This window comes from Bos mutus, chromosome 3, assembly GCF_027580195.1.
Source record: "Bos mutus isolate GX-2022 chromosome 3, NWIPB_WYAK_1.1, whole genome shotgun sequence".
In the NCBI taxonomy this organism is placed as follows: Eukaryota; Metazoa; Chordata; class Mammalia; order Artiodactyla; family Bovidae; genus Bos; species Bos mutus.
The window spans coordinates 95427955-95453354 of record NC_091619.1 but is presented as its reverse complement, the minus strand read 5'-3'; the positions used below and the strand labels follow the sequence as shown (position 1 = coordinate 95453354).

At 48.4% G+C, this 25400-nt stretch overlaps 1 protein-coding gene across 1 annotated transcript in view; it reads right to left on the bottom strand.

Moving 5' to 3' along the window:
* The window catches only part of AGBL4 (AGBL carboxypeptidase 4), a 1467493-nt gene that overhangs the window by 149655 nt on the left and 1292438 nt on the right, over positions 1 to 25400 (bottom strand). The window lies entirely within an intron of this gene.

Here is a 25400-nt window from a genome sequence, read left to right as displayed (position 1 = left end):
AAAGTGACTTAAGCAAGGTCTCATAGTGAATTGGATTTTCATGTTGGGTCAGAAACATATGATCAGTTCTTGAATGATTTCTCCACTTCTGGACCACAGCATCACCACCGAGTGCATGGCACACACTCAGCAGAACAGAACAGAGACCATGGCAGGCTGCTAAAGCCCTGGGCATGCTGCTTGCAAATTGGATTGGCCAAATTCTCTGTAAAAGAAGCTGTAGTGTCTGACTGGGAAGGCTATCAATATCCCATTAGCCGGGCAGTCCAGTGGAGCAACAAGGCCCGGGCAACCCAGGTCTGCCAAAGGGAGGGGCAAGGGGTTGTATGTTGCAGTGTGGGCACGAATGAAGCCCTATTTGTATCCGTTCTCCAAACTGATATTTCTATAGCTGGTAAAAGAATAAATCCCTGTTAACCTGGCTAAGGAAATTATCTATCCCTACTGTCTTCATGGCTTTCTGATTCAGGCTGAAAAGAGTCTTTCTTGGATAAAATAAATTATAAAAGCTTAATTTATAAGAACTTATTTTCAGGGGGTGTTTTCATAGAGGGAGGTTATATACTCTGAGCATAAGGCTTCTAGGATAAACCTGGACTCTGTATGCAAATTCTGCCTCAGACTATCCCTGGGGCACATGGGCCAGTGCAGGGAACATAGGTTCGATTCCTGGTCTGGGAAGATTCTACATACCTTGGAGCAACTAAGCCCAGGTGCCACAACTACTGAGCCCACACGCCCTCGAGAGCACCCTAGAGCCCACGCTCTGCAACAAGACAAGCCCGTGTATCACAACTAGAGAGCAGCCTGTGCCCAGCAACAAAGGCCAGCACAGCCAAAAATACATACATACGTACATAGAATTGGCTAAATCGGAGGCGAAAAAATTTAAAATACTAATACACAACACTCCTCAACCCCATACCCCTGCCCCAACCAAGGTGGGTTTGGGGGGCGGAGCTCAAGAAAATTATTCCTCTCCCACACAAACACAATGGAGAACCACTGGCCAATTGTGAGCTGGGGCCAGGCTCTCTCCTCCCTGGGTCTTGGTCTCTTTATTATGTCATCTGCAGAAAGAGAGGGTAGGGCTAGGTGGTCTCATGGCCCCACTCCAGGTTGAAAAAGCTGTGATCCTGGAGGTTTGGAGGACCCAGGAGCTGGCTTGAGATGGCTCTAATTAGGGCACGTTGGTCTTAACATCAAGGAGAGGGCGCTGGGGTGAGTGGACAAGAAAACATGCATACGTCAAGTGGATAACTTCTCACAGACACAGTCCCTTCCTGGAACAGGACAAGAAGTACTAAGATAATACCGATGCAGCCTCTCTGGGAACTCAAAAAGCTTAGAGCAAACAGATTGGATTTATAACATAAATGCAAGCCGTGTGCATGAGGAGAAGGAGGAAAGGCATTTTCAAAGGATGAAGGAGGAGGATTAATATGCTTGCAATTAGAGACATAGAGGGGTTCAAATGTATGCACACCAGGAGATAGGAAAACCAGGATCCTGGGAGGACAGGGGAGAGAAAGGGAGATCCTGAGGGCCGAGCAGCTGATCTGTGTGGGCACTGGGGCATGTTATCATATAATCTCCTTCTGTTCAGGCGGCTCCCAGAGGGCAGGGCTCTAATCCCCACCCTCAGACCCCACAGGTGGTGAGAGTCTTTACACAAGCTGTGCTTGGATAAAGCCCAGGTCACTGACTCCAGAACCTGGTGCTCCTTCCCCTCCAGCTCGGTGCCTCACTTATCCAGAGCTTCCCCGTACTCATAACCTCACACATCCATACCACAGCAAAGAGCCAGAGGGAAGCAGGAAGTGGCTAAAACCATCCAAATCCAGATGCACAGACCCCACAATAAAGTTCCTGTTAGGACTCAGAACTTGTCGGGGACACCAGTGACAGGACAGCTTGTTGCTCTCGATTTCTGAGAATCAGGAACAAAGTGTACCTTTTGAAAGCTAGTCTCTGAGCACAGAGGGAAACAGGATAGGACTGGCGAGGCCCGCATAGAGAGACAGGGGCCTTCCCAGGACGTGTTCCTGACTGCCTGACACCATGAATACATCGAAAAGAAGCTGGCGTCAGTTGGCAGGAGGCTGGGTGCCTCTGGAGCTCCACAGGGCAGTGCAGCCCAGCCTGTCTCTGGCAGGGAGAGGGTAGCTGACGGCACTGAGATGTGGGGCCCCCTCAAGGCAGCCAGTGCCACAATGGGGTGACCGCACGGGGTGACTATCCATCCTTGGCACCCCGCTCTCTCACCCCACTTTGGTACTTGGCAAGCTGCCCCTGCCAGTTCTCCTGGTCCCTGCCACATAGTGCCAGTGCTGAGCGCTGGAGACGGTGAGAAGATGCAGTCATGAGGCTGCCTTCCAGAAACTTACCATCTAGTAACCACGCCCTGGACTTGTTGTGGCACGAGTGGTAAAGAACTCACCAGCTAATGCAGGAGACGTAAGAGACATGGCTTCAGTTCCTGGGTTGGGAAGATCCTCTGGAGGAGGGCATGACAACCCACTCCAGTATTCTTGCCCAGAGAATCTCATGGACAGAGGAGCCTGGCAGGCTACAGTCCATAGGGTCTCAAAGCTGGACACAACTGAAGTGACTTAGCACGCATGCACGCAACCACACACGATTTGAAAAATGGGAAGCATGTTTTGTATTCGAGACCCAAGGGCTGGGGAGGGTATGCTTAGTTGTCTGCAGAGTTCACAGACGAGCCAGTGCTGTGGGGTGAGCGCTTCCCCCAGACCAGCCCCCTCCCCTCACTTGGGTCACAGCCCAGCTGTGGACTGAACTGATCAGGGCTGGACTGGGATCTCCTGTCTCCCCCAGCCCACATTTCTCTCTGGTTTGAGGGTGAAGTGAAGGTCTTATGTTGCAGGGGTTGCGCCCTCTCCTCCCTGGCTCATAGTAGGTGCTCCGCGTGTGAACGTTGGAGTGGATGGACAAGCCAGTCGCTCACTTTAAAGCCCTGCCGTCAGACAGCACATGTGACTGACTTGCCTTCGGAGGAACTGGTGCTCGCTTTGTAATGCTGCTAATGTGGCAGTGACAGGGCGGTAAATGGCTATTTGTCTCCTCATCTTCCAGCAAGGCCATATTCTCCAATCCCCGAGTTTCCCACATGTCCTTTCAAAGCCCTTCTCTTTAATGCCAAGTGGAGGAGTTCCAGACAGCTATTTGCATTTTCAATTCTAGAAATCATTAATATTTTACAACTGCCAGCCCCATGGTTTATTAACACACTTACATTTCCTACCTGCTACTGTTAAAGGGAAACTTTTTATGTGAGAAACATTCCAACATGGGGTGATGTTCCAACCTGTGTTGAAATTCTGTGCTCGGTTCCCTGCTCTCAGGAACTCAGCAGAGGCAGACGGGGCTGTAAGTGGATAAGGAGGATTTCGAGTGACTGCTGTGTGGACCGAGGGACGCACAGGGCATGGGAACCCAGAGGAGACTCAGCCACTGCCTGGGGGTGGGGTCAGGCCTCTCAGAGGAGGGTTTTCTATTCCAAAGGAATATTCCTGCAAAGAGTGAGTCAGAAAACCTGTGCTGAGACACAGCCCTTTCCATTACTTTTAGTCATCGTGGCAATAGGTTGAATTAAGATCAAGTGGCTTTGAGCTAGATGGGCCTGGATTCAGATCCCAGCTCTGACACCTCCAGCTGTGTGGCACTAACCATAACTAACAGCTTTTGAGCCTTTTCTGGGTGCCTTTGTGGGTCTGCACAATGCAACTGGCCCACAGAGGAGGTGACCTCACTGGGTGGTCACAGCTGTGGGACCTGACCCTGCCCATCTGCTCTCTCCTCCCTCCCACCTCATCTCTGCATTCACCGGTGTGCGCAATTTCCTCTGGTGTTCACAACCACCCTATGGGGTGGTTCCTGCACTCCCATTTCACCAAACAAGAGACTAAGAAGCAGTTTGAATCACTTGCTGTAGACTCCAGAGATGACCCATCAGGATTTAATCCCTGAACTTCAGGGCCATTAAACACTGAGCCCTTCTGCCTCTCACTGCAGAGGCCGGCGTGAGGACTAAAGCCAGGCACATGGTGATGGCACTCAGTAAGGTAGCTTTGTGGCTGCCCAGCGTCTCCAAAGCCCAGGTCATGAATCCCTCCTTCACTAAGCCCCTCACCCCAATCTCTCTGGCCAGAGGACCCTGGGTGTCCCTGGCTCATAGACAGTCCCCAGCATCACTGCTGTCCTCCTGGGCCATCATCACCTCCCCTGTTCTGTTCACCACCAGTGACGCTCACTGTGTTTGGCACATGAGAAGGCTGGAGCCAGTGTTTGCCACACGGACTGAGAGAGAACAATATGAACCACACCGACTGCCGGAAGGAAATGTTTGCCAAAGATCTTTAGTCTGGACCCATCAATATCAAAATGACACCACTATAATTTGCTTTCAGATTCAAACTGGAAAGGTGAACTTTGACCCTGTCAAAAAAAATAAGAACAAATTAAATTGAAACACAGAGTCATTTTCCTTGTTCCAGGGCTCTGGATTTCTAATTAACGTGCAGCCTGATTCTAAGGGCTGCAGGGGATCTGGAAGATGGTGTCCGTTACCTTGCTAACGGAGCAGAGCTCAGGAGAGAGCTTTTTGTTCATCGGTTCATTTGTTTTTCTTTTCTGGGATGTATTGTGTTTCTTGCGGTATAGGTCCTTAGATGAGAGTGATCCCAGGTGATTAGAAAAAAAAATAATTGCTAGAAGCTGACCTTGTACAAAAGAGACCACAACAAAACAACCTTCAACACAATCACTCACCCTCCCCAGCCCAGAGGGAAGTAGCTCAACCCCAGCATGTCAGAAGCACCGGGTGGAATTTCAGAAGCACTAGCTGAAAGGTGAGGCTGTGTTTTTGGGAGGCTAAGGGTAAAGAGCCCCCTGGAGCGCTTAACTTAGAGTCTGGCGAGGTAGCTCTAGGGTGTTGGCAGCTAAAGCTCTGAAACACTCACACGGAGACAATGGTGAATGACACAGGGACCTCACTGAGCCAAAGGGGACAATGAAAGCAACTCCAAGCTAGGAAAGGGAACACCTCAACAGAAGGCAAGATGCAGCCTGCGGCAGAGGTTTCTAGGAGTTGCCGCCATATCTGCTGAGGGTAATGAAAAATGGGGTGATGTTTCTAACCCACTGACCCCTAAACTTGCATGAGAGACCATTACCTGGTGTGCTTTTACAACAATAGGTTCCTGGGTCCTTCTCCAGACTCACTAAATTAGGACCTGCAGCAAAAGGTTTGGGGTGGATATTTTTAGACTCGTGCCCTGAATGCTTTTTATGATCAGACAGTTTTGGAAATGAGTGCCTTAGAGCACCAACACTTTCACTTATGGAAGCCCCTGACAAACTGTCTGGTCATGGGCAGGTCACTTGGTTTCCCTGTGCTTCCATTCCATGTCATACAATGGGGATGGGGGCCACTGCCTGTTGGGGGTCTACTGCATCTGAGGAAGAAGCAAGGTGAGTCTGTCAGGGGTGTCCCAGGGCCTGGCCCCTGGGAGGCATGCCATGTGTGTGGAGCCTGCCCTCATACATGTGGGGAGGCTGAAGTCCTCCAAACCAGGGCCTCCAGTGGTACACTGAGCGCCTCTTTTTATTATCATTCCGGGGGACATCATCACATGTCCTGCCCCAACATAACTGCATGTGTGCTAAGTCGCTTCAGTCATGTCTGACTCTTTGCCACCTTATGGATTGTAGCCCACCAGGCTGTTCTGTCCATGGGATTCTCCAGGAAAGAATACTGGAGTGGGTCACCATGCCCTCCTCCAGGGGATCTTCTCAACTCAGAGATTGAACCCATATCTCTTATGTGTCCTGCATCAGCAGGTGGGTTCTTTACCACTAGCACCACTGGGAAGACTGCCCCAACACAGGAGCCAGTGCCACCGGGCTCCAGACCTTCAGCAGTGGAGGCTGTCAGAACACAGGGCTCCCTGGGGAAGTTCTGCTAGGAGAAGCCAGGGTGGAGGTGACCTCCCAAGGCCTTGATGGAATCAGCCCAGGTTGATGGCTGATCTTTTAGATTCCCACTCCTCACTCCTTAGTCTCCTACCAAGACTCCTGATAACCCCAGAGCAGTAGGTCAAGTTCAGAGACAGAGCCCTCAGCTCAGAGTGAGTCCTTAATGAGGGTGTTCCTTCCCAGCTCATGTAAGTTCTCCAAGAGACAGGACTCACTGCAGGCAGGGGAAGGGATTTGTAGTCAGGCAGTATGGGTGAGGAGATGCAGCCCATGAAGGGTGTGTCATGGGCTGAACTGTGTCCCTCAAATTTATATGCTGAAGTTCTAACTCCCAGCACCCCAGAATATGGCTGTATTTGAAGACAGGTTGCTTGAAGAGTTAATTAAGGTAAAATGAGTTCTTATGAGTGGGCCCTAATCAGTATGACTGGTGTCCTAAGAAGAGGAGCTTAGGGGACTTCACTGGTAGTTCAGTGGCTAAGCCTCCACGTTCCCAATGTAGAGGCCCAGGTTCGATCCCTTGTCGGGGAACTAGATCCCACATGCCCCAGCTAAAAGATCCCACAAGCCACAGTGAAGACTGAAGATCCTGTGTGCTGCAATGAAGACCCAGTGCAGCCAAATAAACAAATACAATTTTTCTTTTAAAAAAAGAGGAGATTAAGGGACTCCCCTGGTGGCGCAGTGGATAAGAATCCGCCTGCCAATGCAGGGGACATGGGTTTAATCCCTGCTCCAGGAAGATCCCACATGCCATGGGGCAGCTAAGCCCACGCTCTACAACTGCAGAACGTGTGTGTTGCAAATACTGAAGCCCACGTACCCTAGAGCCTGTGCTTTCCTCAGAAGAGTGGTCCCCACTCCCCACGGCCGGGGAAAGCCCGCTTGCCGCAATGAAGATCCAGCACAACCAAAACTACAATAAATAAATGAAGTATTTTTTTTTAAGAGGAGATTAAGGCACAGACACTCGCTAAGGAAAGACCGTGTGAAGGCAGAGAGAAGATGGCCATCCACAAGCGAAAGAGAGGAGCCTTGAGATAACAACCTGTCTGACACCCTGATTTCAGATGTGGGGACTCCTGCACTGTGAGAAAAGAATGTTCTGTTGTGTAAGTCCCCAGGCAGTGGGGTTTGTACAGTAGCCAGGGTAGACTAAGGCAGAGGAACCCCAGCTCTGGGGCCAGCTCCGTCCCTGGCTCTTTGACTTCTATTTTGGGAAATTCTCCCTCAGTTTTTTTCACCTGTGAAAGAGGAAACAGGTATGTTTGACTCAAGGTTGTTAGCCTGGGCATAACTCGAAGAAGACAGCCTACGTGTGGCGTTACTGAGTGTGATCTGTGTTATCTCCTAACCCTGTTCCGCTGTATCCTGTGAACTGTCACCTTGATTTCATTACGTAGGAAATGGGGATACAACCCTTGTCTACCTCATTTAAGATTGCTGCTGGGAAGCCAGTAAGTTTACCCCTGTGACAGGTTCAGGAAAGGATAAAGCACTTGACAGATGGAAGGAACCACTGCGTCCAGGCAAAGCAGTACATCTTCCCTGGGAGCTACTTTCAAACTAAACATCCAAAGTACAGAGCAGCCGAAAGAGCCTTGGGTTTAGACACACAGGCTCTGGGTCCGAGCCCCAGCTCTGCCATTTCAGTGAAAACATGGGCATGTCACTCACCTTCCAGGTCCCACCTAAAAAACCGGGGTGGGGCCATCTGTGAAGGAAGATGCTGATTCTTTCCATCAAACAGCCATCAAGTCCCTGTGCTTGCCCAGCTCAAGAAGTTTTCTCTCCTGCAACCCATGGCATGGTGAGAAATGGGTGCCAGAAGACCCATTCTGGTGTTTGGCAGAAGCCCCACTTCTTTCCCATCAGAATCCCCTTCTGATACAGACATCACACTCTTCTAGAAACCTAACAGAGAGCACGTAGGCCCCATCCCCCCTCAGCCTTCCCTTGGGGTCACCAGGAGACTCAGAGCCCAGCTTCCTGCCCTCCACCTGTGCAGTTGTGCAGAGTCTCCTTCTATAAATCACAGCTGACCACTAGCTTCCCCACACCACCCAAACCCATCAGGACAGGAGGAAGTCTGAGGGGGTGAGGCAAAAAGCATTACAAGGAGAGTCTTAAAGAATTCTCTGTCTAGCAACACTCATTCAGGGGAGGCTGTGTGCAAGAGGGGTCTAGGCAGAGGGCTGGATCTGCTGTCCTCAAGGGTTGGCCTCACTCTTGGTCATTTGACTCTATCAACAAGTGAAGATGTAGGTTGTCAGGGTGGGAACCACTGATGGGAAGGTGACGGTGGAGCTTACTGATGAGCCTCAGGGAATTCACTCTGTAGTCACAAACCAGTCAAGAACTGAGATCTGAAGTACAGAGCAACAGAAAGAGCAGTGGCTTTACCAAAACCACACTGGATGTACTTTCTACTTTGGGTGGGGAAGGGGGATGAATGGGAAGATGGCCTAACCCACTCTCCAGTCTGAGGCGTGCTAAGCTGCTTCAGTCGTCTCTGACTCCTTGACTGTAGCCCACCAGGCTCCTCTGTCCATGGGATTCTCCAGGCAAGAATACTGGAGTGGGGTGTCATTTCCTTCCCTAGGGGATCTTCCTGACCCAGGGATCGAACCTGTGTCTCTTGCGTCTTCTGCATTGGCACGTGGGTTCTTTACCAGCTGAACCACTGGAGTCACCTTTTGCAAATCAAATAAGGAAGATCTCATTGGCAGTCGTGTAATGTTCTAAAAATGCCTAGAGGAAAATCATTTCCCTGGCTCTGCAGGCCCTCAGAGTCTGGCTGCCTAGACCATTAGGTGGCCAGTTCCAGAAACCACACCTCCTCCCCCAGGAAGGGGTCAGGAAGGGATGGGGGTGGGAAGATGTTCCCTCTCCTGTCAGAGGGTTGTCATTGTGATTATAGTTGAAGACTCATGGGTTGTGTCAGCCTGTGTGGATCGCCAAAGCACTCTTAGACTGCTCTGGAGTTCCTAATGGGGCTGGCTCCTGCTGCTGGGCCAAGGTGAGGGGGTCTGGACACTGGTCAAGAGAAGGCCAGCCAGGAAGCTTGTTAGTGAAGCGTCCAAGTGGGTGGGAGAGAAGAGACAAAAAGGGCTGTGAAGGAGCCCCCTGCCCACAGCCACAGTCACAGCCCTGTCACTGCCGTGCAGCCTGAGTTCTGCCCACTTTTAACAGAGCTGCTGGGAAGCCAGGAAGGAAACCTATGGAGCTGGTGAGGGAGGCAGTCAGGTCAGGTGATCGACAGGAGAGGTTGGGACGTCTGCCAGGGAGACAGAGGCAGACGCAGGCAGACGGAGTCAAGACAGAGAAGCAGGCAAACGTGGAGAAGGTGACAGACACTCAGCAAAGGCACACAGAGAACACGAGGAGGGAGGCGAGTTTAGAGAGAAGGACGTGAACCGGAGGAAAGGCCAGGGGAGCTGCCCAACCACTGGCTTCAATTAAAATCTGTAAACGTGTGTCCAGAGACTGCGGGGTTGGGATGGAGCTGAGCTGCTTAATGGAGAGGTGAGGTGCAGGGAAGGGCCCCATGGGGCTCCTGTCAGCAGGCGATGAGTCTGCACTGCAGGCTGTGCCCTGAGCTGACGCCACCCCAGCCTCGATGGAGACAGGCAGCAGGACAGGCTGTCCATGCAAACAGCTTTCTGTGACCTGGTCTTGTGATCTCAGAATGGAGTTGTTAGTCTGCAGTGGAAAAAGTCCCCAGACCAGGGTTTGAAGCCCAGGTCGGTGGGTCAGCAGCTGTGTGGCCCTGTGCCTATTTCTTCACCTCTCTGAGTCTCACTGTCCTCCTGTGAAAGAAGGACACCAATGCTATCTGTTGCTTCCATTCCCCGTGAGTTTCTGATGATCACGTTGCTGCATGTGGTCTGTGGAGGCCATCGGCCAGCGCCTGTGGGCAGGTCTCCCCACTTTGGGAGCCCTGCTCATGATGACCCTCTCTCCACAGCTGGCAGGTTCCTCTGAGGTCTGCTCAGGTGTCACCCTGCATAGGGAGCCTCCCCAGCACCCCCTACATAGCAGCAGTCTGCCCTTCCCCAATTGTCTGTCTTTCTCTCCATAGTACTTGCCACACCCGGAGGCATGGGTATTTATTTTCTTCTCCTCACTAGAATACAGGTTTCCTGAAGACAGTCACTGTGCCTTCTGATTTACGGCTTGTAACCTCAAAACCTAGAATAGCAGGTACAGAATAAATATCTATGGAAGAAAGAAAGGAAAGAAGGAAGGGAAGCAGTGGGGAGAGAAGGGACCTTCACGCCCCTGCATGCCTCTGGCCGCTCAGAGGATCCAGAGGAGGTCAGTGTGTTTGGAAAAGATGATGGAGGTGAGGACCCTACTCAACCAAACTCCACCAGTCCTTCTCTTGTGTGGGCCCTGGAGTTCTCTCTACTCTGGGGCCCACCCAGGATTTCAGGCCATCCCTCCCTCCTGCTTCCTGTGCTCCTGGCTCCCCCACAGCCCTTTCCACGCATCCACCCTCCAGGCACCATCTTGGGCCCAGCATCCCTTCCTCTGCTCTACTCTTCTGAGTCCTGTCTTCAAAGCTTAGCTCCAGTCCTGTTTAATTCATTCATTTCATCTCTCTCCATTCATGCACTCCTGCCGACTGTTGCTGAGGGGGATGCTTTATGCAATCAGAACAGATTCTACCAGCTCAGGAAGTAGACACTGATGGTATGGAACGCATGGCCCCAGCGGCCCAGATTCCCCCAATATTAGAAGACAACTGCCTCTCCCCTCACTAACATTGCAGGAGAGACCTGAGTACTGCTGAGAAGCTGCCCACACCCTGAACAGGTGATGACACAAACTGCGTTTCAGGGATTAAGGAAGTCATTGGTGTTGAACCGAAAGGCTGAGGGCATACAATTGGTAGCAGATCACGTGTAGGAAATTATATGCATAAAATAAAACAGGGCAAAAAATAGCAAAGTGTCATTTGAACCTTATCAAGTGTTGAAACCTACCCTGAACAGCTAGGAACATGAGTAGAGGTGAAAATCAGACTAACCAGGAGAAGCAGTACAAACACGGCAAATGTGAGTCATGGGCCAAGTCCCTAAAAGCCACACTGGAAATACGAAGAGAATAAATGAAATTACTTTTAATGGTATATTTTATTTTACTCAAGTATCTGAAATATCATTTCAACACATAATTATTATGAAAAAATTATTAATGAAATACTCATATTACTTTTTATTCTAAGTCTGAAATGCAACTGTGTATTTTACACATGGGGCTTCCCTGGTGGCTTGGTGGTAAAGAATCCCCCTGCCTTTGCAGGAGATGTGGGTTTGATCTGGGTCGGAAAGATCCCCTAGAAGAGGGCGTGGCAACCTACACCAGTATTCTTACCTGGAATATGCCAAGGACAGAGGAGCCTGGTGGGCTACAGTGCATGGGGTTGCAAAAGGTCGAACATGACTTGGTGACTAAACAAAAAATTTTACACGTGAGTGCATCTCCATCGGACTGACCCCAGCTGAAAGGCTCACATGTGCCTCAGGGGCGTGTTTTGCACAGCACAGGATCAGAGGACTCAGCCAAGCCTTTTGGGAAGAAGTCCCTGAGAAAGGAAGAGTGTTCAGTGAGACAGAGCAGGTGGAAGGCTTTATAGATGGAGGTAACGTAATGAACCAAGGCAGAGCACTGAACTTTTTGCTCACAGGAGGCACTGTCCTGGCTGGAGTTTAGAGTCTTATGGGTGAGAAGCTGAGGGTGAAGGCCACTGAAGTGCCCCCTTCTTTGCGGCACACAATTCCATCCCAGGAGCCGTGACTAGCTTCATAACTCATATGACGCTGGGTGGGGTAAGGAGCACCCTCACTGTCTATATGCATTTTCACATCACCCTGGGAAGTAGACCCAGAGTAGCAGACAGCTTCCCAGGTTGGCATGGCTGAGTCAGCAATGGACCCCGACCTCCATTTCCCCCTGCTCCTTCCAGAATGCCAGCCCTGCCTCCTTGAACCCCAAGCACGCCTGGGCATTGGCTATGTCTCTTGCTAGATTGGGCCCTCCCTCATCCTCCTTGGGGCCTGATCCTCCTCACCTGCCTGGTCTGGGTCTCTCCTTCTTCGAGCCTTTTCTCATCAGAGTCCACAAAAGTTTGTCCCTTCTATGAATTTCAACTAAGGAGGCACCTAAAGTTTTATTGTAAAACAAGTTGTTTCTAAAGACTTCCCTAATTAGACTGTTTCCGTGTGTGCGTGCTAAATCACTTTAGTCATGTCCGACTCTTTGTGACCCTATGGACTGTAGCCCTCCAGGCTCCTCTGTGCGTGGGAATTCTCCCATGGACAAGGATAGTGTCCACAAAGATACAAGGCAAGGATACTGGAGTGGGTTGCTACGCCCTCCTCCAGGAGATCTTCCCGACCCAGGGATCAAAACCACACCTCATGTCTCCCGCATCGGCAGGCAGGTTCTTTACCACTAGTGCCCTAGGAGGCCCCTTAGACTGTTACCTCCTCCCATTAAAGGTCCAAGTAAGAGGGAGAAAGAAGAGGGGAGACGGAGAGAAATTGAGGCAGGGGGGACCCATCCCCAAGTTCCTGATGTTAGAACCCAGCAGCAACCCATGGCAAAGAATGGTCGTTTCAGAAGGAGTGAAACATGCAGAATCTGGCAGGAGTCCCATTAGTTCTGAGTTTGAAAGGCACCGACAGATTCCAGCACCAGCACTGGGGGCGGCATGCTGGGGAGGCTGGAAGTCTGCCATCCCAGCCTCCTTCCGGGGGCTGCAGGTAACACTGGGGAGCTGGAAAGGCTTTGCGAGGCTGTCTGTCGAGTCACCCACACAGAGCAGCTTAGGAGGCGGGGAGGCGTCTTTGAGAGGGAGCGTGGGCAGGCCACCCCCACAGAACCATAAGGGGGACTAACATCGTGTTTGCAAACAGTCATGGCCCTGCTTCCCACTCAGGCAGCACTGTATCCAAGTCCTGGTCCTACTCCTAAAAGGATGGTGATCTTCAGCAGGTCGGGGCTTCAGCTGCAATTGGCTTGTCTTAACAGGTGACCCCCTCACCTTACAGGGTGATTCAGAAAGTGTGTGTTATGGTGTTCCTTGTGTTATAGGCATCAGATACAGGCTAGAGACTACTTCTCAGGGCTGTCTCTCTCCCCTCTTCATCTTTTAACTCCTTCCTTCTCACACAGGCAAGTGGGATGGGAGGGAATGTTGTGTTCTGGGGAAGAAGCCCGCAACATCCCAGTGACAGTGGAGGCCTTTTGAGACTTACTGTTTGCCGGGAAGGAAATGGCAACCCACTCCAGTATTCTTGCCTGGAGAATCCCAGGGACAGGGGAGCCTGGTGGGCTGCCGTCTATGGGGTCGCACAGAGTCGGACACGACTGAAGCGACTTAGCAGCAGCAGCAGCAGCAGGCTCTTGCCTGGATTACCTCATTTCATCATTTTGGCAACCCTGCTGGGTAAGAACTCTCAATTAGCTTGTCCGTGGTCATTGAGCACTGAGCAGGAAGATACAGAATTCAACTCCAGGCCGTGTGGCTACAAGGGCTCACGCCGTAGAGACAGCCCAGCATAGGCACACACATGCTCATTTCCTTGCGTATTTCAGCCTCTCTGTTCCTCTCTCTCTCTTTCAGGATGACTTTTATTTACTTATTTATTCTGGCTGCTCCATTGGGTATGTGGGATCTAGTTCCCTGACCAGGGATCAAATCCGGGTCCCCTGCATTAGGAGGCTGGAGTTTTAGCCACTAGACCACTAGGGAAGTCCCTTTTTTGTTGTCCAGTTACCAAGTTGTGTCCGACTCCTCGCGACCCCACCGACCACAGCACACCAGGCTTCCCTGTCCTTCACTGTATCTCGGAGTTTGCTCAAACTCATGTCCCTTGAGTTGGTGATGCCATCCAACCATTTCATCCTCTGCTGTGCCTTTCTCCTCCTGCCCTCAATCTTTCCCAGCATCAAGGTCTTTTTCTACCCTGGCTTTTCTTGATTAATCTTCCCAGCAGGGCCCCTGGACCTCCAGTGGTTAATCTTGATTAATCTTTCCAGTGGACCAGGACAGGGCTAGGCGTAGACTAAACGCCCAGTGATATTTGCTGGGAAAAGGGAGTGTATCTAAAAACTACTTGCATGGGAAAGATATTTAGTCCCATTTTACCCTGAACTCCACAGAGACGAAACTGGGCTAGAAATGAGGTTGCTTGCCCCAGACGCAACATAGTGGGGGAAGAGTTGAGAATCCATCCCAGAGTCCTCGACTACTGGCTGGCCTGCTTCCCTGTCACAGAACCCATCTCTTGCTCCACAAAAGTGGGTTCCCTAAGGACAGGTGTGCACGTAGAGATGTGACACTCTCATGGGAGGCTCTGATGCGGTCCTTGGGCTTGTTGAAAGGCAGGGTGGTCTCTGGGACTTGTCTCTGTCTCGCCAATAGGTGGCGCTCCACTAGATCAGTCTTTTGCTCTCTAGCAGCTCAAAGTCCCTGAGGCGCAACCAAGGGGCACAAGCCTGGTGAAATCCATTCCTCTGTTACCTTACTGATCAGCCTCCGACTCCACGACCCCAAACAGAAAACTTCCAAGTCCACGTGGAAATGAAAGGCAGAGAGATTTCTCCTGTGACTTCCAGGTTTTCTGTCCTGCTAGAAAACTGTGAGCAGCTTGCTGAAAAGCAACACCCCCCCACCCCACCGTGCTGCCCTGGAGCCTCCACGGGGGCCCAGGCTGCCAGGGTCTGGTTCTGTCTCTCTTCCCACTCAGCCTCAACCTGCAGAGCCCCCGCTGTCCTGAGCACACAGCCCTTCTCAGACTCTGCCTTTGTTTGTTCTCCTACCCACCCCCGACTTGATTTAATCCCTTCGTCTAAAACTCCTTTAAAAACCAAAAAAGACCTGTGGTTTGGGGTGTGGTGCTGGCACCCGCAAGGCTTCCTTGGTACTGAGGATTCCTTACATGCTGACCTACACGCAGGCGTCCCTCCTAACCTGGCCCCCAGCCTCTCTCAGGATCCTAACAGCAATAAAGAGCAGTGGGTAGGGAAGGATGGGTGAGGAAAGAGAGAGAGAATATGATTATCTATATATAAATATCTATTGCTGGAGATGCAGAACCACTGAGGTTTTTAAAAATGGCTTCACAAATAAACACGGGTTTCAATTCCAGCTTCACTCACTAGCTGTGTCTCATGTTTTTAACTAGCTGTTGTGTGTGGATCAGCCTCTGAAGTGTTGCTTTTCTTGACGGTAAAATGGGATAATAATTGTACTCTCCTCATGCGATCGTTGAAAGAAGCAAAAGGAGACAGTTCTCTATCCTGGCATAGAGCCCGCGTGTAGTTAGTGGGCAGTGACGGGCTCCCTTACTAGTGATTGTCCTCCCAGATTTCTGAGTGATAGTTTTCTTCCAGGAGGCAGAGTGTTGGTTCCTCCTTCCTGAATGCCATTTTCTTAGCCACTCATTCACCCATTTATCTACTAACATCATCAGCCTCTACTCCGTGCCAAGCCCGGGACCAAAGAAGGATAAGATGCCCTTAAGCCAGTTCCCTTGACACTTCCCTGACTCCTTCCGCCCCCTGGCCTGGCCACCCCACCCCCAATAACCATCCTCACTCTCTCTCCACCCGGTGAAATTACTCTTTAGATTCTCACAGGAGCCTCTTATACATGCCTCTGTGGAGCACTCATATCACAACTGTATAGTCAGTTTACCTGTCTCTCTACGGCACTCATTTCAAAAAGTCTCACCTGGTTATTCTAACCTTCCTCCTGCTGCATTCTTCTCCCACCCCTTTCTATTCAAAAATTACACAAAGATTCAGTGGCAGGAGATTCCATTGTCCATGACTGTATCACTCTGTGATACAGGACTCTGGACTCTGTGATGAGGCTTTGCCAAGGTTCCCAGGGGCCAGGTCCCCGACCTTTAGAAAACCCCCAGCTGCAAGGTGCCTGCTTCAGTTCTCCCGCATCGTCACAGATACAGAGTGCCGGATCCTGCCAATTCCATGTCCCAGCTGGTAAGAGATGCCCACGTTGGACTAATCACCTTCTAAACAAATGGCACAGTGACGAGCCGGGTGGGGGGGAGCTGGGGCCGCACAGGCTGGTGTTTTCAATTTAGAGGCCATGCATTATTTACACTACCATTACTCCCCTCAATTTGACTTCACGCTTTAGCCCTAATTTCAGTATAATCAAAGCCAATGAATATTTAATCAGGATTGCTTCCAGAAATTGAGTAATGCCATTAACATAATGGCCTCAGGACTTCAAAGCTGCTTTCCTTCAAACGCGCCTGACTTCCACCTTTCCTTACCCTCACCCCTTAACCAGTTGTGAGAGTTTCGTGTTTCCTATTTAGGAAAAAAACAGTGAGCTTGCCATCCGGCCTGGAGGCCAGTTACAGCTTTGTCTAGGTGTCAGAAGGTGGGGAGGAGTGTTGGCCCAGAGCTTGCGCCCTGGGCCCAGTGAGAGAGACTCCAGGACAGTCACACTCTGCAGGCATACCTCTTTGTAAAGCACCTTGATATATGAAAATACCAAGTTTTAAGCCACATCCCAAAGGGGATTCAAATTCAGGTTCTAAATGGCTATAGTCACACACAGCCAGGCTTGGGAAGGGCTGGCCTGAACTACTGCCAGCCCCTCCACTGCCACCAGCAGAAGAATCCATTCTTGGGGAGCCAGAGCGTGGGTCTGTCTTAAAGGTCCTCATTAGATGTGAAAGCCCACTTCCTCCAGGCTGCCTACCTGGGCCCAGGATCTGTTCTCGGAGGCCCCACTGAACAAGGGTGCTCCTTCTGCCCCAAACTGGGCAGACGTTAGAAAATAGCTTTCCTCTCTTCCTGTGCATCCTGTCCCAGTGCCAGGGCCCTGGCCAGGCTCTGTGGGGACACAATGAGGAATCTGATGCCACTTACTCCCCAGGAGTTCGGTGTGACCGTCGTCAGGGGCTGCAGACACATTGTTGGGGCTGCTCCGACTCCCTCTGTGTTTCCCAGGTTAGAGCACTTTTCCCCTCCGTTGCCATTGCCTGACTGTATGCACTTCTGCCTCCCTCCTCCCACTACAGACTCCTTGAGGGCAAGGGTGAGGCTGACTTTGCTCTATATCCCTGGGGGAACTGGTTTAAGCTCTCTAGGTATCACACCCATCAATAGAAGACTCAGCTACTCTTCACAAGCAGGACAGGAAGCTGTTCAGCCTTGACTCTCTAACCTGCAAGGCAGGAAGCACACCACTGCCTGGCTTTATCATAAACACCAATCAAGGGCCTCCTCAATAGGAGCAGAGTGAAGAAACAAATGCCTTGTGCTGCCACCTGGTGGTGACTTCCAGCATGACGTCTTCCAAATCCACTTTGTTCTTCCTACCAAGAGGCTGTGGAAAGGAAGGTATGTCTATGGAGCACCTACCAGATGTCAGTGCTTTACACACTTTGTCTTACTAGATTACAGTGCTGGAAGGTAAGCATTATCATTCCCAGTTTACAGATAGAGAAACTGAGGCTCAGCAAAGTGTGGTAATGTAACCTTGAGCAGGAGGCAAAGGTGAGACTTGGTTCCTCATTTACTGACTCCTCCCTGTTCCAAAAGCTAATCCAAATGAATGAATGCAGAAGGTGCTGTCAGCTGCCTCTGCCCCCTTCCATCAGCCCACCTCAGAGCAAGCTGACAGGGTGTCCAGCTCTCAGCATTTTCACCCTTGGCCCAAGGCTTCCCTCTGGCCACTGCAGCCCACACTGTCCCTGAGTGTGGTAGGCCAGAAGTGCCAAGGATTTACAGCTCCCCTCCCCCATGGAAGCCCTCAGCTAAGGACTGAGGGAATGTGCAGTATGTTCCCCGGCTCCCTTGCCCCCTGCTTGCAGGGCATATTCTACACTGGCTCCCAGAGTCCCTAGTAGGCTTAAACTTTGGTTGCCCACAGAGGTCACCTTCTCAGTTACATGCCCTTGATGGGCATCCTTTTCCTTTTCTGTCTATTCCCACTCCCTCCCTTTTATTCCTCAGTTTTCAAAAAAAATTCTTGTAGTCAAATCCTTGTTTCAGAGTCCGTTTATGGGGTGACCCAAACCAAGGTGCTCTCATAATTCTATTAGTTCTTCTGTGCCCCCTCCCCAACCCCAACTCCACCTCCCTTAGGGAAGCGCCTAGCAAGTCTCACCTAGGGCCTGCACACTGTGGATGGAGTCCCTCGTTTTGGCCCCCAGGAGTCCAGCTGTTTGGCCTCAAGGGCCATCCCTGAAGCTGGAGCGAGTTACCCAGCACACCCAGGCTTCCTCTGACAGTACCTTATTCAAGATGCATCTTGTCTCCCTGGATGGCGAGCAAGAAGGCTGCTCAGACAATTAAAATGCATGGCATTTACAGGGAGCACAGGGCTTTGTTCTGACAGCAAACAGGGGAGCCCGCCATATGCGGGAGCTCAGCTGCCAAGGGCTTCACTTAGGAGGAAATTAGCCTCCGTGTTCAGAGGCTGTTCAGAGGCAGGAAGGGTGCGATAAACCCCACCCTGAGACGTGTAGCCTGTGGCCCCACAGGGAAGAGGGCAGCCCGGGCTCAGCCTGCTGCCGTCCTGTCTGCAATCGCTCCTCTGTGTTCCAAACTTCTCAGAGGGTCCAGAGCACAGGGGTCAGCTCTTACCTGCCCCCAAAAGAACCAGGAAGGGAAGGAAAGGAGCTACGAGGTTTCTGTCATCTACCATGTGCCACAGACCTCACATACCTTGTCTCATCTAATCTTCACAGAACTCAGCAAGTCCAGCATTATTGTGTCCTGTTCAAGGGAGGAAACCGAGTCCCTGGCAGGTCTTGCATACGTGGAGGAGTCAGCCTTCAAACTCAGGTTTGTCTGACTCCACTCTCTCTGTTCTTCCCTGCCTCCCCACCTCCCACCACAATGGAGGTAGAGTGTCAGTGACTGACCGGCGGCTCAGGGTTACACTGAGATCAGGAATCTTGGCTGAAGTGCACTTTGAGCATTTTGGGAGAATTCTGCAACCTGCATTCACCTCGGGCACAGGAGAGATTTGGAAAGAGGCTTTGGCCCATCTCCACATGACCGTCTGGCCATGCCCAGCCTTTGCTACAGCTGTCCTTTCTATTGTCCCTCTTCATCTTTAAGAGCCAGCCCCAGCCCTCCAGGAAGCCTTCTCTGGCCCCTCAGACCTCTCTCACTTCCCTTCTCATCTGCACAAGCAGACCTGGGAGGAGGCAGCTGGGTGGGCAGAGAGTGCGCCTTTGTGAGGGTGGAGGCTGGCTCTCTGTCCTGCCTGTGACCTTGTGTGGCCACAGGAAGGTTGCTGCTGCATTTTGCACCTGTTTCTTCAGCTGAAACTGGGAAGAATAATACCTGTCTTGCCTAGTCCCAGATTGTTTTCAGCATCAACTAGATAATAGATATTAGAATGCTTTAAAATTGTGAATGTGTAGTATACTTGATGATTTAATTTAAATCACTAAGACTTCAAAATATAATTTCTTTAACACTGAGGGTCTACATGATCATAAATTTCTTATTGCCAAATTCAGTTTTAAATTGAAGAAAGTAGGGAAAACCACTAGACCATTCAGGTATGACCTAAGTCAAATCCCTTATGATTATACAGTGGAAGTGACAAATAGATTCAAGGGATTAGAACTGATAGAGTGCCTGAAGAACTATGGACGGAGGTTCGTGACATTGTACAAGAGGCAGGGATCAAGACATTCCCCAAGAAAAAAAAATGCAAAAAGGCAAAATGGTTGTCTGAGGAGGCCTTACAAATAGCTGAGAAAGGAAGAGAGGCTAAAGGCAAAGAAGAAAAGGAAAGATACACCCCTTTGAATGCAGAGTTCCAAAGAATAAAGAGATAAGAAAGCCTTCCTCAGCGATCAATGCAAAGAAATAGAGGAAAATGATAGAATGGAAAAGACTAGAGAGCTCTTCAAGAAAATTAGAGATACCAAAGGAACATTTCATGCAAATATGGGCACAATAAAGGACAGAAATGGTATAGTCCTAACAGAAGCAGAAGATACTAAGAAGAGGTAGCAAGAATACACAGAAGAACTATATAGAAAAGATCTTCATGACCCGGATAACCACAGTAGTGTGATCACTCACCTACAGCCAGACATCCTGGAATGTGAAATCAAGTGGGCCTTAGGAAGCATCACTATGAACAAAGATAGTAGAGGTGATAGAATTCCAGTTGAGCTGTTTAAAATCCTAAAAGATGATGCTGTGAAAGTGCTGCACTCAATATGTCAGCAAATTTGGAAAAGCCAGCAGTGGCCACAGGACTTGAAAATGTTGGTTTTCATTCCAATCCCAAAGAAAGGCAATGCCAAAGAATGTTCAAACTACTGCACAAATGCACTCATCTTACACACTAGCAAAGAAATGCTCAAAATTCTCCAAGACAGGCTTCAACAGTACTTGAACTGTGAACTTCCAGATGTTTAAGCTGGATTTAGAAAAGGCAGAGGAACCAGAGATCAAATTGCCAACATCCATTGGATCATCGAAAAAGCAAGAGAGTTCCAGAAAAACATCTACTTCTGCTTTATTGACTATGCCAAAGTCTTTGACTGTGTGGGTCACAACAAACTGGAAAATTCTGAATGAGATGGGAATACCAGACCACCTTAGTGCCTCCTGAGAAATCTGTATGCAGGTCAAAAGCAACAGTTAGAACTGGACATGGAACAACAGACTGGTTCCAAATTGGGGAAGGAGTACATCAAGGCTGTATATTGTCACCCTGCTTATTTAACTTATATGCAGAGTACATCATGAGAAATGCTGGACTGAATGAAGCACAAGCTGGAATCAAGATTGCCGAGAGAAATATCAATAACCTCAGATATGCAGATGACACCGCCCTTATGGCAGAAAGTAAAGAGGAACTAAAGAGCCTCTTGATGAAAGTGAAAGAGGAGAGTGAAAAAACTGGCTTAAAGCTCAACATTCAGAAAACTAAGATCATGGCATCTGGTCCCATCACTTCATGGCAAATAGAGGGGAAACAGTGAAAACATTGTTGGGCTCCAACAAGAAAAACATTTTCCTGGGCTCCAAAATCACTGACAATGGTGACTGTAGCCATGAAATTAAAAGATGCTTGCTCTTTGGAAGTAAAGCTATGACCAACCTAGACAGCATATTAAAAAGCAGAGACATTACTTTGCCACAAATGTCCATCTAGTCAAAGCTATAGTTTTTCTAGTAGTCATGTATGGATGTGAGAGCTGGACTATAAAGAAAGCTGAGTGCCAAAGAATTGATGCTTTTGAACTTTGGTGTTGGCAAAGACTTTTGAGAGTTCCTTGGACTGCAAGGAGATCCAACCAATGCATCCTAAAGGAAATCAGTCCTGGGTGTTCATTGGAAGGACTGATGCTGAAGGTGAAACTCCAATACTTTGGCCACCTGATGCCAAGAACTGACTCATTGGAAAAGACCCTGAGGCTGTGAAAGATTGAAGGTAGGAGAAGGGGACGACAGAGCATGAGATGGTTGGATGGCATCACTGACTCGATGGACATGAGTTTGAGTAAGCTCCAGGAGTTGGTGATGGACAGGGAGGCCTGACGTGCTGCAGTTTATGGGGTCGCAAAGAGTCAGACACGACTGAGGGACTGAACTGACTGACTGAGGATCTACACTTGGCCCTGTTTCCTGCTGGGTAGTACATTCACTAAAGAGTCGTTGAGTGAATGTTAGATGCCAGTCCCTGAGGTGAGTTGAGAGCAAAACAATGAAAATCCAGTTTTCTGAATTCTCAGTCTAGTAGAGGAAATAGACAAAAATGAATGCATGAATGGGTGAGTGAATGAATGAATGGAGTGCATAAAATTACCTTCTCTCATTGAATTGTTGTTATTAATATGTAGCAGACTAACAATGCTAAACGTGCACCTTCTGTCTTAAAGGACTCACAAAGATACAGAAAATAATATACATTGACAATAGCATTTATATTATGTCAGATTTTAGGGTGGGGAAAGGCTCTACCCTCTGAATATCTCTGTCTCAAACTGAGGGAAAAGACTTTACTCCTTGCACATCTTGTTCCCAACCCTAAGATGCACTGAGCAGGAAAAGAGGAGTCTGCCAGGTGAGAAGACTTGTCTTCAGGGCCAGCTGGCACCGAACCCTGCACTCTCTCCCCTCCCCAACCCTGTGGTCCTCTCTTCTTCCTTTTTATTTTTTTTTTACACACATTCAGAAGAAGGAATCCCAAGGAGGCAGCACAACAAGATGCCGAGATGGACTAGCATCCTGGAGCATTTAGAGCTTCCAGAGAAGCTTTGTAGACAGTGACTAGACAGGAAGTGGTCTGGACGTCATGTGTGTCGGGGTAAAGGAAGGCCCCTCAGGCACCACTCTGGGAAAGGGCGGAGCACAGACTGCATCTCATCCTGCAGCCAGAAAATCTAGGGCTTGTCCTGGAGAAGAGCCAACTGCAGGCTGGTAAAGCACAGTTAGGAAAACTCATGAATGGAACTGGGCAGGGCAAATTGACTGGCACAATGGGTCTACATCAGTGAAGGGTCAGCCGTCCTCCACACCTTCCTGGTTGCAATGCCAGGTCTGTATAGACCTTGCTCTACTGAAAGATGATGAAGCAAAGAAAAATAAACATGCCCCCCACACACACAATTTTTAAAAAGTTAAGTCTTTGAAGAGATGGCTTTCCTGGTAGCTCAGCTGGTAAAGAATCCGCCTGCAATGCAGGAGACCCTGGTTTGATTCCTAGGTTGGGAAGATCCCCTAGAGAAGAGATAGGCTACCCACTCCAGTGTTTTGGGGCTTCCCTGGTGGCTCAGACAGTAAAAAATCCACTTGCAACGCAGGTGACCTGGTTTCGATCCCTGGGTTGGGAAGATCCCCTGGAGGAGGGCATGGCAACTCATTCCAGTGTTTTTGCCTGGAGAATTCCATGGACTGTATAGTCCACGGTGTTGCAAAAAGTTGGACACGACTGAGCAACATTCACTTGAAGAGATACAACAGCAAAAGAAAAAGAAAGTATCACCTTGAAAACAGAAAGATCGAAAAGAAGCTGAGACTATTTCGGAGACCATCTGCTTGATATCCTCCAAAAGATGCAAAGGAATTGGCTACTAGGAAGAGCAGGATGTAGGATGAGATAAAGGCAGAGACGCAAAGGAAGGATGATATGCCAATTAACACCAAATAAAATACCAAATTAAAACCCCCCTGGGAGTGAGAAAAGAATTGATACCGCAGAAAACGGCATCAGTGATGAGAGCTACTTTGAGTACTTCTCAAAGAAGGTAGAGAAAAAAATGTCAGTGATGAAAATTATAAGAAAGTGGTTAATAGATACAGAGGACAAGAATAAAGTCTACGGATTATCAATATTCTGGAGGGTAGAGGACATATAATAAAAACAGAAGTGACAAAAGCATAATAGGGAATTTTTTTTCACCAACGAGAACAAAAAAGCTGAACAGAACAATATCAACTTGAACAAAAAACCCAAAAGAGATCAGTGATCAAGGCTATAGTAATGAAAAGAAAGAAGCAGGATCTTGGGAAAATAAAGTTCAAGGATAAAGAAAATACTGTATTAAGATCCAGGAAGGAAAGCAGACTGACAGCTAAGCTTAACACTACACATTAGAAAAGAAGAATTATCAAGTGTTGAGGAAGATGACAAGGGAAATAAAAGCACATGAGCTTCTAAATTGCATAAGAAGAAGTAGAAAATTATTGCTTTGTTCTTAACTGACAATGAAAGAAATATGGATATAATTGCCTGTGTCACACATATAAGGCATGAACTAGAGAATTAAGTTCCAGAAAGGATTTTAAACTTCTAAATTAATGCAAAAGGAATAAACAAAGAAAATATAGTTTACAAAAAGATATAGAGAAAACTCTGTTAAGATCAATGAGAAAATGTAAAACTGGGTGAGAGATTATGTCAAACAAGCTAGATATGAAGTGATCACAAATGCATCCTTCTATTGGAGGACACAAATTCTCAAGGTAAAATGCAAACATTAAGTTATGTGCAACTTCTAAGTGGTAAGTCTAAAATGATTAATGCTTATTCCGTACCTGCCATGTGTGTCACACTGTGCTGGCCACTTCACTTGCACCATCTCACCCAGTCCTCCCGACAACCGCAGCGGACAGGGACACTGGTAACGGTGAGCAACCTGCCCCAGGCTGAGCAGCCAACACAGTAGAGCTGGAATTTAAACCCAATCCAGTCTCAGGGCACATCTTTCTCAACAGTACCATCTACTGCACCTCAGGCGAAACCACACAATAAGGTTAAAGAAACGAAGCTTCCAAGGACTTCTCTGGTGGTTCAGCGGCTAGGATCTCACACTTCCAATGCCGGGGGCACAGGTTCGATATTGGCCAGGGAACTAGATGCCACATGTCTCAAATAAGAGTTCGCATGCCGCAAACTAAAGATCCCCAGAACCACATCTAAGACTCGGCACAGCCAAATAAATATTTAAAAAATTAAGCTACCAAATATTTCAGGCAAACTCAATTACAGAGAAAGCAGAGGTGACAATGTTAATGATAAAGCGGAATTCAAGGCAAGAACATTTTAATAAGCAAGAGGTTGGTCAGATTAAATTGATAAAAGGTAAAACCTACACTGAATATTTAATAGTCATGAACTTATTGCAACCAACAAAATGAAAGATTTAAAGTAACAAATTAGCATGCCATGAAGAAAGCAACATAAATTATATAGCAAGAGGCTAGACAAAATTATAGTAAGCACAGACAAAAATAGCCAATTGTTTCTAGCTTCAGACATTCATACATAGGTGATAAAAACTATATTTAAAAAGTATGGAAACAATAAACACAAAATTGTTGATGGTGGTTACTACTAAAGGTAACCCAAGTAATAGGACATTGATAAATGTGAGTTATTAGTAATGTTCTAATTCTTGAGTTGGGCAGTGAGTTCATAGGTGTTCATTATATAACTATGCTTTCCAAGTTACTCATATATCTAAATTAGTTTATATATACCATCTGAGCCACTAGGGAAGCCCGAATAATAAAAAGGAAAAAATAAAGAAAAAAGATTTGAATAAAGCAATGAAGTTGAGTTAATAACATTTAACAATTTTCACTCCACAGACAATAGAATAGTTTGGTAAATTCCAAACAATAATACAAATGTATATACTTTTTATTCTCTGACCATGACTATTAAAACCAGAAAATAATAATTTTCAACAGCAACAGACACAGCTGCAACTAACTGCCACATGGGAAATTAAAATCACCTTTATAAAAATATTATGTCAAAGAATAAAAGAAAATAATACGATTACAAAATATTTTTAAAAACAATTTATAAAACTAATGGAAGGCTGCCAATGTTATGCTCAGAGAGAAACTTTTATATT